Source organism: Macrotis lagotis, chromosome 6 (genome assembly GCF_037893015.1).
Source record: "Macrotis lagotis isolate mMagLag1 chromosome 6, bilby.v1.9.chrom.fasta, whole genome shotgun sequence".
NCBI lineage: Eukaryota > Metazoa > Chordata > Mammalia > Peramelemorphia > Peramelidae > Macrotis > Macrotis lagotis.
This window is the reverse complement of record NC_133663.1, coordinates 112,934,075-112,949,991: the sequence shown is the minus strand read 5'-3', so window position 1 is coordinate 112,949,991 and position 15,917 is coordinate 112,934,075. Positions and strand designations below refer to the sequence as shown.

The 15,917-nt window shown below is 31.8% G+C and overlaps 1 pseudogene; it reads right to left on the bottom strand.

The window, feature by feature from the left end:
* The window catches only part of LOC141492190 (jhy protein homolog), an 87,766-nt pseudogene that overhangs the window by 56,926 nt on the left and 14,923 nt on the right, over nucleotides 1-15,917 (bottom strand).

Below are 15,917 nucleotides of genomic sequence, written 5' to 3'. Positions count from 1 at the left end.
CACACACACACACACACATAATATTGAAGTCACATCATTTTCTATGTTACCTTTTGGGCAGATATTTTAACTCATTTGATTAAATCAATTTTTGCCTTTGTTTTTTCTTACATTTTATTGCTACCCCTACTTTATTTCAACTGAAGTATAATATTCTTTAGTATTTTATCTTTATCCTATGTATATCTCTCTATACATTAAATGCTTCTTTAAACAATTTAAACACAATTAAACAAGATATTCTAGGATTTGTGCTCTAAATCCACTCTCCTAACGGCTTCTCTTTTACAGGAAGTTCTTCACATTCCCATTCACAGTTCTGAATACTAAATGTGTATTTCCATCCATCGTATCTTCCCCATAATTGTACATTTTCTTTCTCCTTTCCCCTTATCCCTCCTTACTGATGTTTTGTTTTTGACTGATCCTTCCTCAACCTGCCCTTTCCCCTTTCCCCTCCTTCTCCCCTGTAGGATAAAAATAAATTTCTAAATCTAATTACAAATTTATGTTATTCGATCTTTGAGCCACATCTGTTGAGAGTTAGATTTATTCATTGTTTACCCTCTCCTTTCTTTCACACTACTATAAAGGAACTCCTCATGTGGTGCTAATTATCCTCTAATTCTAATGTAATCCTTTCTTTCATGTCTTAACATTTTATACTTGTCTTGTACCAATAATCTTGCTCAAAGAATACTCCTTTTAGCTATCCTGATAGGAGAACAATTCTCCAGATACATTAGTATCATGATCAATTTATACCCATACCCTCTTTCTAATTATGCTTCCTTCAACTGTCCCAAGAGAAAAACAATTTTCAACAGTCACAAGTGTTCATTTCCCATGCAGGGAAACTTTTTTTTTTACTTGAATTATTATGCATCTTTTGGGACTTGTATTTCAAGATCAAATTTTCTGTCCAGTTCTGGCTTTTTGTCAGGCCTTTGTGGTTGAAAATCCATTATTTCAAAGAAAGTCAATCTTTTCCCCTTAAATAATGTACTGCATTTTAAATGGCAATTGATTCTTGGATATCTTGAAAATTCCTTTACCCTCCAGAATATCATATGCTAGGTCCTCTGTTCCTTTACTGTAAGTTGATAAGTCCTACATAGTACTAACTCAGGCCCCTTGTGATTTAAATAGCTTATTTTAGAAGCTGATGTATTTTATTTCTTTAACTGAGAAGTCCAACATTTGGTTTCAATGTTCCTTGGAGGCATTCTTTTGGTTTCTCTTTCTTGTGGTTCACTCTGCTTCCCCATTATATTGTTAATTCTGTTGCTTTAGTGTCTGCTTAGAGACTTCATTTAAAGTTGTTTAAGGAAAAGCTCCCAGAGCTTCCTAATTTCATACCACCAACTTGGCTCTCACTCCAGAAGATCATAAATAATTTTTTTCTCAGTTTTGACTATTTGTATATTAGATGACAGTACTATATTTGTATCATAAAAGAAAATTGGTAGGAATTTTTCCCAAACAATTTATGCGGTATTTGAATTAATTACTCTTCCTAAGCTTGGTAGAATTCACTTTTGCATCAATCAGATCTTGGAGATTTTTATTTCTTAAGGAATTCATTGATAACTTGTTAAAATAATTTTCATGAAATGGGGTTATTTATGTATTTGATTTCCTCTTCTAATCTGGTCAATTTGTAATATGGTAAGTATTCATACATTTCATTTAGTCAATCATATTCATTGGCATATAGTTGGGAAAAATAATTCTGTATCATTGATTTTGTTTTCTATTCAGTCATAATGAATTAACCCTTTTCACTTTTGATACAGGTAATTTGGTTTTCTTCATTCTGTATTAAATCAAATGATCCAAAGGTTTACCTATTGTGTAGGGTTTTTTTGGAAGTCAGACATTGTTTTAACTAACTCAATAGATTTCATACTTTGAAACTCATAAATCTCCCTGCTTTTAGGATTTCTACTTTGCTATTTAATTTAGGAATTTTAACCTGCACTTTTTAAAACTTTTTTAGTTTCATGCCCAATTCTTTGATCTCTTTTCTACTTTATTTATGTATGTATTTAGAGATTTAAAATTTCTCTTAAAACTATATAGGTTGTTGCTAGATGGCACAGTGGACAGAGCACTGGCCTTGGAGTCAGGAGTACCTGACTTCAAATCCGACCTCAGACACTTAATAATTATCTAACTGTGTGGCCTTAGACAAGCCACTTAAACCCCATTTGACTTGCAAAAATCTAAAAAAAGGCTAGTTAGGCTGCATCTCATAAGTGTTAGTATACTGTCTCATTATTGAAACTTGGCTGAAATTTTAATTACTTCTCTAATTTGTTGCTTAACCCAAATATTCTTTAAAATTGTCATTTAATTTTCAATTAATTTTAGTCTAACATTCTATGATCTTTTCTTACATGCAATTTTTACTGCATCTTGATCTGAGAAAGATGCATTTAATATGCCTTCCTTTTTGAATTATGTTGTGACATTTTTACCCTAATACGTGGCTAATTTTCATTTACATGTTATGTACCACATAGAAAAAAATATATTCCTTTCTTTCTCCATTCCATTTTCTACAGATGTTTATCCTGTCCAACTTTTCTAAGATTCTATTTACCTCTTTCACTGCTTTCTGATTTATTTTGTGTTTAAATATATCTAATTATGAGAGATGAAGGTTCAGTTTCCCTACTAGTATACTTTTATTGACTTTTTCTTCCATTAACTCACTTATTATCACCTCCAAGAACTTGGATGCTTTAACTTTTGGTGCAAATAGATATAATATTGATATTACTTCTTGTTCATAGTGCCTTTTAGCAACATGCTGTTTCCCTCTTATATCTTTTTTTCTTTACTTTTTGCAAGGCAATGGAGTTAAGTGATTTGCCCAAGGCCACACAGATAGGTAATTATTAAGTGTCTGAGGCGGGATTTGAAATCAGGTACTCCTGACTCCAAGGCAGGTGCTCTAGCCACTGCGCAACCTAGCCGCCCCTATCTCTTATGTCTTTTAATTAGGCAGATTTTTTGCTTTTGCATTATCTAAGACTAGTTGCCCCTACTTTTTATTTTTTTTTTAGAAGCTGATGTATTTTATTTTATTATATATAATATATATATATATATAATATAATATAATTTGCTTCAGCCTTTTTATTTTCCTCTTTATGTATCTCTCTGCTTCAAATATGTTTCTTGTAAGCAGCTTACTGTAGAATTCTGATTTTTTAATTCACTGTATCTCACTTCGGTTTTATGGAAAAGATCATTCCTTTCACATTTACTGTTATGATTATTAACTCTGTATTTCTTTCCATCCTATTTTTGCAATTTATAATTTTTCCTCATCTTTAACTGTGTTTTTGAACACAGTTCTCTCAATCTACCCTCATTTCTATCCACTACTCAGACCCATTTCTTATCCCATTCCCCTTTTCCTTCCTGTAGACTAGAAAAAAATCTCTAAACATAATTGAGAATTTATTTTATTCCCTCTTTGATCCAAAACAACAAGATTGGTTAAACAAAACCAAAAGATTGAAAAAGTAGAAAAAAATGTAAAATGCCTCATCAGCAAAACCACTGACCGTGAGAATAGATCAAAGAGGGGTAACCTGAGAATTATTGGACATTCTGAAAACAATGAAGAAGAAAACAGGCTGGACTTAATATTACAGGATTTAGTGATGGAAAATTGCCCTGATATCATGGAACCAGAGGGTAAAATAGTTATTGAAATAATATATTGATACCCTCCAGAAAGAGATCCTTAAATGAAAAGACCAAGGAATGTTTGGCTAAATTCCAGCACTATCAGATAAGAGAAAATTCTGCAAGCAGCCAGAAAGAAAAAATTTAAATACCAAGGAGCCATAATAAGGATTGCTCAGGCCTTGGCTGCAGCAACATTAAGGAATTGAAGGGCCTGGAATGAGGTATTCTGAAGAACAAGGAAACTTGGAATGCATCCATTAATCCACTACCTTGCAAAGCTGAGTTTTCTCTTCAAGGGACAAAGAAGGACAAGAATGAAATGGGAGACTTCCAAGATTTCATGATGAAATGATCAGAGCTAAATAGAAAATTTGGACATCAAACAGGAGTCTCAAGAGACACATGATAAGGTTAAAAAACCAAAACAAAACTCATATCCAATAAGATGAAACTGGCTATATACCCACTTGGGAGAAAGAGTCTCATATAGCTTGTTAATTGTAACTCTACTAGAGAGAATATACATTGCCCAAAGTGATCAACAGTCATTAATTTTTGTGACTCACATATAATGATTTAAAAAAATACCTCCTTAAAAAGGGGGACAGTAAGTAGAAGAGAGTTTGGAGGGAGACTGAATGGGATAAATCATATTACATCAAGGGATGCAAAAGACCTATTGTTATTGAAGGGAAGAAGGGAGGAGGTGAGAACTACCTGAATCTTCATCTCATCAGACTTGGCTTAATTTAACTTAGACAACACTTAATCAAGGTAAGAAACTTATCTTACATCTCAAGCATTAAAAGGGGAAAAGGAGAGGTGGGGATAGGGGAAATAAAGGGGACCTAACAGAAGGAAGGGAAGTAGGGGGAAAAGGGAAAGGGGGAAATAAAGGGAATGGAGGTTGATATAAGATGACAAACACATTGAAGGTTGTGGTGCAGAAACAAAACACTGGGGAATATGTATAAAGAGAAAGAAATGGAAAAATACAAACAGAAGGAAGAAAGCATGGAGGGTAATAAAGAGTTAAGTAATTATAACTTTGAATTTGAATGGGATGAACTCTCCCTTAAAAGATAAGCAGAGTGTATTAAAACCAGAATGCTGCAATATGCTGGTTACAAGAAACTCATTTGAAGCAGAGAAATACATCTAGAGTAAAGGTAAAGGGTTGTAGCAAAATATATTTTGCTTCAGCTGAAGTGAAAAAAGTTGGGTTAGCAATCTTTATCTCAGGCAAAGCAGCTGCAAAAATAGATAGCATTAAAAGAGATAAGGAAGGAAAAGATATCCTCCAAAAAGTTACCATAGACAATAAAGTAATTTCAATACTAAATATATATGCACCCAATGGGACAGCATCCAAATTCTTAGAGGAGAAAGTTAAAGAGCTACAGAAAGATATAGATAACAAAAACTGTACTAGTGGGATAATTCAACCTCCAGCTCCCAGATTTAGATAAATCGAATAATAAAATAAACAAGAAGAAAGATAAGGAGGTAAATAGATTGTTAGAAAAACTGGATATGATAGAACTATGGAGGATATTGAATGGGGTTAGAAAGGAATACACATTTTTTCCCTACAGTACATGGCACTTACACAAAAATTGACGATGTACTAGGACATAAAAACCTAATGATCAATTTCAGAAAGGCAGAAATAATGAATATATCTTTCTCATATCATAATGCAATAAAAATCATTTGCATTACTGGGTCAGGGAGATATAGACCCAGAACTAATTGGAAACTAAATAGCCTCATTTTAAAGAATGAGTGAATCAAGCAACAAATTATAGAAAGAATCAATTATTTCATCATAGATAATGACAATAATGATACAACATACCAAAACCTATGGGATACATTCAAGGCAACTGTCAGGGGATCTATTATATCTTTAAATGCTTACATGAATAAATTAGAGAAAGAAGAAATCAATGAACTAAATAAGCAAATAAAAAAATAGAGAGCTTAAAATAAACCCCCTGTTAAATACCAAATTAAAAATTCTAAAAATTAAAAGAGAAATTAATAAAATCAAATGAAAGAAAACTATTGAATCAATAAATAAAACCAAGAACTGATTTTATGATAAAAACAATAAAATTGGTCAATTTGTTTAAAAACAAAGAAAGAAGAAAACCAAATTGCTAGTATTATAAATGAAAAAGATGGACTTACCACCAATGAGGAATTAATCAAAGTAATGATTCAGAATTATTTATCCCAACTCTATGCCAATAAAATTGATAATCTAAGTGAAATTGATAAATATTTACAAAAATATAAATTTCCCAGATTAAATGGAGAGGAAATTAAAAACCTAATAACCCTATCTAAGAAAAAGAAATTCAACAAGCCACTGTTTTTTTTTAGGTTTTTGTAAGGCAAATGGAGTTAAGTGGCTTGCCCAAGGCCACACAGCTAGGTAATTATTAAGTATTTGAGACCAGATTTGAACCCAGGTACTCCTGACTCCAGGGCCAGTCCTTTATGTACTACACCACCTAGCTACCCCTAACAGCAAGGTAATTATTAAGTGTCTGAGGATGGATTTGAACTCAGTTACTCCTGCCTCCAGGGCTGGTGCTCTATCTACTGTGTCACCTAGCAGCCCCCTCAACAAGCCATTATTAAACTCCCTAAGAAAAAAATCACCAGGGCCAGATGAATTCACAATTGATTTCTATCAAACATTTAAGGAACAATTGGTTCCAATTGTGTAAACTCTTTGGAAAAATAGGTGAAGACTAAACTCTGCCTAACTCTTTCTATGATACTAATATGGTGCTTATACCTAAACCAGGAAGAGTTAGAAGAGAGAAACAAAATTATAGACCTATCTCCCTGATGAATATAGATAAAATGATGTTAAATAAAGTGGTAGCAAAATGATTGCAACAAGCTATCACTAGCATACTACATTATGATCAAGTAGGATTTATCCCAGGAATGCAGGGCTGGTTCAGTATTAAGAAAACTGTTAGTATAATTAATAATATCAATAACATAGCTACCAGAAATCATATGATCATGTCAATAGATACTGAAAATTTTTTTGATAAAATACAGCACCTATTTCTAATAAAAACACTAGAGAATATAGGAAAAAATAGTTTGTTGAGCAGTATCTTTCTGAAACCATCAACAAGCATTATATGCAATGGGGATAGGGTTGAGGCATTCCCAATAAAATCAGGAGTGAAACAAGGATGCCCATTATCATCACCACTATTCAATATCATAGTATAAATGTTAGCCTCAGCAATAAGAGAAGAAAAAGAAATTGAAGGAATTAGAATAGGGAAGGAGGAAATATAACTCTCATTCTTTGCAGATGACATGATTATATACTTAGAAAGTCCCAAAAAGTCATCTAAAAAACTACTAGAAATAATTAACAACTTTAGCAAAGTAACAGGATATAAAATAAACCCTCATCAATTCTCAAAATTTCTAAATATGACTAGCAAGATACTGTAGAAAGAATTAGAAAGAGAAATCCCATTCAAATTAACCTCAGAAAAAAATAAAATATCTGGGAGTCTGCCTGCCAAAGCAGACTCAAAAACTTTTTGAAAACAGTTGCAAAACTCTTCTCATGCAAATAAAAGCAGATTTAAATATCTGAGCAAGCATCAACTGTTCATGGATAGGGTGAACTAATATAATAAAAATGATAAATCTACCAAAACTAAAATACTTGCTTAGCACCTTACCAATCAAAATTCCAAAAAATTACTTTAATTAGTTAGAAAAAGTTGTAAGCAAATTTATATGGAGAAATAAAAAGTCAAGAATTTCCAAGAATTCAATGAAAACTAGTACAAAAGAAGGTGGCTTAGCCTTACCAGATCTGAAATTATATTATAAAGCATTGGTCCTCAAAACTGTCTGGTATTGGCTAAGAAATTGTTATAGATCACTGGAATAGACTGACTAGGTGTGATAGCAGGAAATGATTATAGCAATCTGCTATTTGATAAAACCAAAGAATCTAGCTATTGGGATAAAAACTTTCTTCAATAAAAACTGTTGGGGAAAATTGGAGGTTAGTATGGAAGAAACTTAGATTAGACCAACTCCTCACTTCCTATACCAAGAAATGATCCAAATGGATACAGGATTTCGACATGAAAAACAATATTATAAGCAAACTAGAAGATCAAGGAGTAGTTTACTGTCAGATCTTTGGAAAGGGAAACAGTTTATGATGAAGGAAGAGATAGAGAACATCATTCAGAAAAAAAAAACTAGATAATTTTGACTACATTAACTTAAAAAGCTTTTGCATACACAAAACCTCTGTAACCAAGATGAAAAGAAATATAGTAAATTGGTAAATAATTTTTGAAACTACTATTTCTGACAAAGGACTCATTTCTAATATATACAGAGAACTGAGCCAAATTTTCAAAAAAAAACCCAATCCATTCCCCAATTAATAACTGGTCAAAAGATATGGAAAGGCAATTTACAGCTGAAGAAATCAAAGCAATCCATAGTCCTATGACAAATTGCTCCAAATCATTGCTTATTAGAGAAACAGAAATTAAAGCATCTCTGAGATACCACCTCGAACCTCAGACTGTCCAATATGACCAGAAAGGACAATGATCATTGTTGAAAGGGATGTGGGAAATCTGGGACACTAATACATTGTTGGTGGAGCTGTGAACTCATCCAACCTTTCTGGGGAGCAATTTGGGATTATGCCCAAAGGGCACCAAAAATCTGTAGACCCTTTGACCCAGCAATACCACTACTGGGTCTTTACCCTGAAGGGATGATAAAAAAGTGTACAAAAATATTTATAGCAGCCCTGTTTGTGGTGGCAAAAAAATTGTAAATTAAGTGAATGTCCTTCAGTTGGGGAATGTCTTAACAAAGTGTGGTATATGTATGTCATGGAACACTATTGTTATATTAGAAACCAGGTGAGATGGGAATTCAGGGAAACCTGGAATGATTTGAATGAACTGATGCTGAGCAAGATGAACAGAACCATAAAAGCGTTGTACTCCCTAACAACAACATGGGGGTGATGATCCACATGGATCCAATCCACCACCAAGATGATGGTCTTGCTCATCCATTCAGTGCAACAACCAGGGGCAATTTTTAGCTATCTGCAATGGAGAATACCATCTGTATACAGATAATTAATTATGGACTTTAAAAAAAGACCAATGACTATTATCATCAAATTAGCATTTAAAAACATTATATTGTTATGTAATTTCACTTTCTCATACTTTCTTTTTCTTCCTTAAGGATATGATTTTTCTGTCATCACATTCAACTGAGCTCATTATTTACCATGGAACCAATGTAAACACTAACTGAATGCCTTCTGTGGGGGTTAGAGGGAGGGAAGCAAGAATGGAGGAAAATTGTAAAACTCAAAATAAATAAAATATTTCTCTAAAAATAAATAAAAGAAAAACAGAAGAGCAAAGAATGAGAATTAAATCCTTTCAAACACTGTCAAAAATGTACATGTGCTTATCAATGAAAATAATTAAATTTTTTTAATAAATAAAATTTAATAAATAAATTTTATATCACAACAATTGACAAAAATACCCAAAGGAAAAGCTGTGGTCATTACTCTAAACTTAAGTGCTCATTTCCTTCCCATTGACCTACTCTAATTCTGCTATGCCCAGAAAACTTGGCACTTTCTCTGATTAGGGCTTCATGTTGGGCTGTCTGATTCAATGTCTCCCATAACTTACAATCAATTGTAAAGTTCTTAAGAGAGACAGTCAGTGTGCCCCAGGACTTAGAGACCTTTGAGATACTTATAGTTAATTAAATCAGGGTTTGACTTAGTTCACACTTTACTTAACAAAGAGTTAAGTAACCTGGGTGGGAGGGGAGTGTGGATGAAAATATGTATGGTGTAGGAGGGGCAAACATAGTTCTTGTCAAGATTTGGCTTTGGGTAATATTTTGACCAAAGATAATGGTGTGTCCTTGGAGAGTACTTTTCAAGGGGGCAAGGTAAAAAATAGATGATGATTTTTTTTTATAATTGAAGACATTTGAAAAGTGTCCTTTAAATGAGACAGAAGAGAGGAGGGTACTTAGTGACTTTGAAGTAATGTTGCTTTTCACACAATCAAGCAATCAATCTCTGATGATACCTTGATAATTCTTTGAGCTTATCAAGCAATCATTTAATCAATCTGTGATTGATGATACTTGATTAATTGTACTTTTAAAGAAAAGGTGAAGAAGGTGAAGAGACACAAAGATTTAGAACTTTAGTGGGAAAGAAGGGAGAGAATGGACACTGAGTAAATTCTGTTCCATAGCCCAGAGAGGGGATAAAATTCATTCCCACTTGACTTAAAAAGTCTATCCTACTCTAGTGGGAAGGGGAGCAATGGGGGAATGGAAAGAAAAGGGACTAAGAAAAAAATAAATGAAATAACTTCAAACTGCATTAAATACTTGGAAATCTACCTGCCAAGGCAGACTCAGGAACTTTATGAAACAACTATAAAATATTTTTCAGATGAATAAAATCACATCTAAATAACTGGACAAATGGCAAATGCTCATGGATAGACTGAGATTATATAATTAAAATGGTAATTCTATGTAAATTAAATTACTTTTTAATGTTATATCAGTGAAACATCCAAAAAAATTACTTTATTTTGATAGGAAAAAATAGTTGCTAAAATGCTGCAGAAGAACAAAAGATCAAGAATATCAAGTGAATTAATGAAAGAAAGAATACAAATGAAGGTGACGTACCCATAGATATAAAATTATTATAAATAATCAGTTATCAAAACTGTTACTGGTGAAGAAATAGAGAAGTGGATCAATGGAAAAGAAGAGGTGCACAAGAAACAGTAACAAATGACAGTAGTAATCTGTCACTTGAAAAACCAATAATTCCATGTATAGGTTAAAAACTCACTCTGATTAAAAACTGTGGGAAAACTGGAAGATAGTATGGCAGAAAGTAGACATAGACCAACATCTCACACCCTATACCAAGAAATGGTTGAAATGGGTGGAGGATTTAGACATAAAAGATAATATTATAAGCCAATTACCAGAATGAGAAATAGTTTACCTGTCAGATCTATGGAAAGAGGGAGGTATTTTCCCAGAGATAGACAATATTTTTAAAAAACGATCTGGATAATTTTGATTATATTAAATTAAAAAGATTTTGTATAAACAAATCCATTCCAAGCAAGATTAAAGTTAATTTAGTAATTTGTGAAACAAATTTTACAATTAGCATTTCAAAGGATTCATTTCAAAAATATATGGAGAACTGAGTCAAATTTTTTAAAAAATCTAGTTATTATCCAATGCATAAATAGTCAATGGATATGGAAAGGCAATTCTCAGATGAAGAAATTAAAGCTCTCTATAGACATAAAAATTGCTCTAAATCATTATTTATTAGAGAAATGATAATTAAAACATCTCTGAGGTATTATGTCACACATCTCAGGATGGTCAATATGACTATAAAAGAAAATTTAGCAATGTTGGATGGTATGTGGGAAAACTGTGACACTAATATATTGTTGGTCTGGCTGTAAACTGATGCAAAATTTCCAGAGAGCAATTTGGAATTATGTCCAATGGTTTAAAAAAAAATGGGCCTGCCCTTTGATCCAGCCTGAAGATTATTGGGTCTGTATCCTGACAAGATCATGAAAAAGGGTAAAAATCCCACAGGTATAAAATATTCATATCAGTTCTTTTTTGTAGTAGCAAAGAATTAGAAATTGAGGGGATACCTATCAATTGGGGATTTGCTGAGAAAATTGAAGTATATGTAATTTTGGAACACTATTTTTCTATAAGAAATTATGTTGTATGGAATTTCAGAAAATCCTGAAACAACTTTCATGAACTGATGTTACATGAAATGAGCAGAATCAGAAATAATAACAACATAAAGTGATGATCTACCATAATAGAATAATTCATTTCAACAATAAAATAATCAAAGACAATTTTAAAATTTTTGTTTTATTTTAAAATTTTATTTTCTATCATTTTTTCTTTTCATTTGCTTTTTTAAACATCTTTTGTATCTTATATTTCAATGTTGATTTTCTTTTGTTAATTTCTGGTCTTTGTATCAGGTAAATTTGAAAATCTCCTATTTTGTTGAATGTCTATCTTTTGTCCTGAAAGTGTATGCTAAATTTTATAGGGTAGTTGTAATCCAAGCTCTTTTGCCCACTAGAATACTATATTTTATATCATCTGACCCTTTGGTGTTACAGGTGCTAAGTTTGTGTAATCCTAACTATGGCTCCTTGGTATTTGATTTTTTTTTTTTTTTTACTTTTTGACTGTTTGAGTATTTTCACTTTTAAATTCTGATTCTGGTATTTGACTGCATTATTCCTTGGGGTTTTTGTTTGTTTGTTTGTTTATTAATTTGGGATGTCTTTCTGAAGTGATAAATGGATTCTTTCAGGGACTATTTTTACCCTCTGATCCTGGGCTATTAGAGCAATTGTCCTTGATAATTTCCTAAAAATTATTGTTTAGGCTTTTTTATCATGTTTTTCAGGAAGAAATTTTCATATTCTTTCACCTGGATCTAATTTCCAGGTTATTTTTTTTCCTAAAAGAAATTCAAAATGATTCCTATAAAAGGAAAGAAAACCAAATTACTAGTATCAAAATGAAAAGGTCAAATTTCTCACCAATGAAGAGGATATGAAAGCAACAATTCCTAACTATTTTCCCAAAATGTATCCAAATAAATCTGACAATCTAAGTGAAATGGATGAATATTTAAGAAAATATATATTTTCCAGTTTAGCAGAAATAGAAATAAAATACATATAAAACTCCATTTCAGAAAAAAAGGCATCAGTGATTATTCTAAGAAAAAAATCTCCAGACCATTATGTATTTACAAGTGAATTTTACTAAACTTTTTAAGAACAATTCTAATACTACATAAACAATTTGCAGGAAAAGGAAATGATGGAGTCCTACTAATTTCCTTTTATGTCACAAATATAATGGTGATAAAAAGTTGAAATTGGTCCATTTCAGAAGAGTCAAAACCAAGATAAAAAATAATAAATGAATTGTTGTAATGAATAATTATGCTTAAAATCTTAAATAAAGTATTTGTAAAGAGATTACAGCAATTTGTAACTGGGTTAATTCCCTAGTACCAGGAAGGATTCTTACTAGAATTGCAGAGCAGATTCAATATTAGAAAACCCATCAGGTCATAGACATAAAGGACAACACTATAAGGCAATTAATAGATCAAAGAATAACTTCCCTTTCAAAACTATGGAGCAAAGATGAATTTATGACCAAAGAAGAGATGGAGAACATAATAAAATAAGAATGATAAATTTTTATTCCATCAAAAAATTTTGCAGAAACAAAACCAATACAACCAAGATTAAATGGAAAGCAAAGAGTTTGGAAATGATTTTTATAGCAATATTACTAATAAAGGCCTCATTTCTAAAATATAAAGATAACTGAGTCAAATTTATAAGAATAATTAATATTATTGAATAATCAAAGGGAATTAACAGGCAGTTTTACATAAGAAATTAAAGCTATCGATATTCATATGAATAAATGTTCCAAGTCACTGTTAATTAGAAAAAAGGAAATTAAAACAACTTTGAAGTATTACCTCATACCTATCAGATTGATTAGTAGGTTAGAAAAGGAAAATTATGAATATTGGAGGGGATGTGAGAAAACTAGGAGACAAATGCCCTTTTGAAGAAGTTGTGGTGTATTTGACAATAAACTCTTCCAACTTCTTCTAACTTGCTTATGTTTAAATGATAAAAGCATTTTGCAAATGAATATGAGATGTTGTCTCTGCTTAGTTCTTGCTATCCTATTTTCCAGGTTTTCCAGCAGTTTTTGTCAAATAAGGTATTCTTATTCCAGTTGCTTGAGTCTTTGAGTTTCCATCCTTTGAGCTCTTTTAAAATACAAGTTTTTAAACACTCTACCAATCTGTTTTTTCTCTCAACATTGTATTGAAATTCTTCTGCTAATAATCACCATAGACCTCCTAGTTTAGAAATTCATTTGTGAATTATAACTTTATAAGTATACATACATATATTTATATATATTTCATATATATTTATATCTAATCTAAATTAATATTGCAAGCTAATTATGTATATATATATATTTATATTTGCCCTTATTATTTGACCTTATAATCACCTGAATTCTGTATAGACTTGAGAAAGAGTATATCAATGTCTTTTGTCCTGGGGGTTGTGGAATTTTTTCCAGGAGTTCTTGATATATCACTTTAAGGAAACACTCCCTATCTCAAAGCTAGTTGTCTAGATATTTGATGATGGCCAGCAGTAATTGTAAATAAGCAAATGTCTAGATCAGGGATGGGGTACCTTTTTTCCTGACAAAGGTCATTCATATATTTATAATATCATTTGTGGGCCATACAAAATAATCAATTTAAAAATTAGCCATCTCTATTTGGTCAACATTTAATTAACTCACCTGCAATGTGAGGCCTGGAACTGCTTCTCTTTGATGAGACTTGATATGTTATTTGCTATTGATGATGTTGTTACTCTCAGCTGCTTTTACAGCTTTGTCTGGGTCACAGCTGACTCTTTGAAATGGTGGGGGTTGAAAGCATTACTCACAACAGTGAGTAGTTCTTAACACAGATGCATGTTTCAATTTATGTTGTCTCAAAATCGGAAATTCATTATTATTTATATAGCATTTATAGAATTCAAGTAGTGGGCAGTTGTTGTACCTAATGTTAAGCTCATCATTGCTATGCTGATGAATGATTTATGTTGTAGATTTACAGACAAATCAGCTGGCTCCACATTGAGTGGTATAGCAGAGATGTTCACCATTTGTTTACTTTTAACATCCTTGAACTTTTCATTAAATGCCTCAAATATTTTTGGCAATACCAGCAAATTCAAATGTTGTAGAAAGCTTTTGTTCTTTCAAAGGTGGAAAAAGTACGAGGTAATTCCTTTTGAATTGCATTTTCCACAGTCTTAATTTAGTTTCAGAAGATTTTGTATTTGAAAGCAGTAAGCTGAGAAACTGGGGATCTACATCTAGCTAATCAACTCTCAGAGGTACTTAGTAATCACACAGTCACTTGTTATCATTGAGTTCCCTAAGAGATTTAGCCTCAACTCCATAAACTAACGGACTTCTACCTACAGTTAATAAAAACCTTCAGTAAATAAAATTTCACATTTCAGCCACTATACTTCACAGTGATAACCAAGATCAACATATTAAAAGTCGATCATCCAGTAACTCTTTATACTGGTGGTTTTTAAACCCGGTGCTTTTGACATCTTTCATGATACTGTAATTTTCTTAATCTCCATCTGAGATTCATCTTTTTTGAGGATCGTTTATCAAGGACATGTGGATAAAGGTTAGATTGGCGTTATCTCTGTTGACAAAGAAGTGGACAACAATATTATCACTCATTGGAGGGAAGGCCATAAACATTATCCTGTAATGTATGTTCCATGCTTTTCCATTCAAATTTATGTTATTATTATTATTATTATTATTATTATTATTATTGTTGTTGTTGTTGTTGTTGTTGTTTTAATATAAATTTATGTTGCTATGAAAAAAGTAACTCCTAGATTTATTGAATTTCAAGTCCCAACTATGGCTACCTTGTTTAGACCAAAGCAAATAATTTCATGAGTCTTCTACAATCAGTGGACTAGGTGGACCCCACTCCAGCTCTAGTGGCTCACATACAAACTCTGGCATATTGTCCTCGAATCCTAAAGAAATAATCACCCTCCACCACAGCTCCAGAATTTTATAGCTCCTACAGCAGAACAATGCTTTTGATAGCCCTGAACTAAGCTATTATAGTATCAATTATACACTAAAGATTTTCAAACCAATAGCCTTCACCATTATGAAGTTACACTGGATCAATGGATTAATGAGATATGATGACTACTAGTAGAATAATAGAATAATCACGAATAATGAATTAATATCAATTTTGGGAGAATTCTCTAGTAGGACTTATCAAAGATTGTCTTTGATATTTTGTTGGATAATATCTTATTTTAATCAATGACTTGGAGAAAGGTATAAATGTTGTTCTAATTAAATTTACAGATAATATAAAATGGAAAGAAGAGATAACATTCTGGATTAAAGAA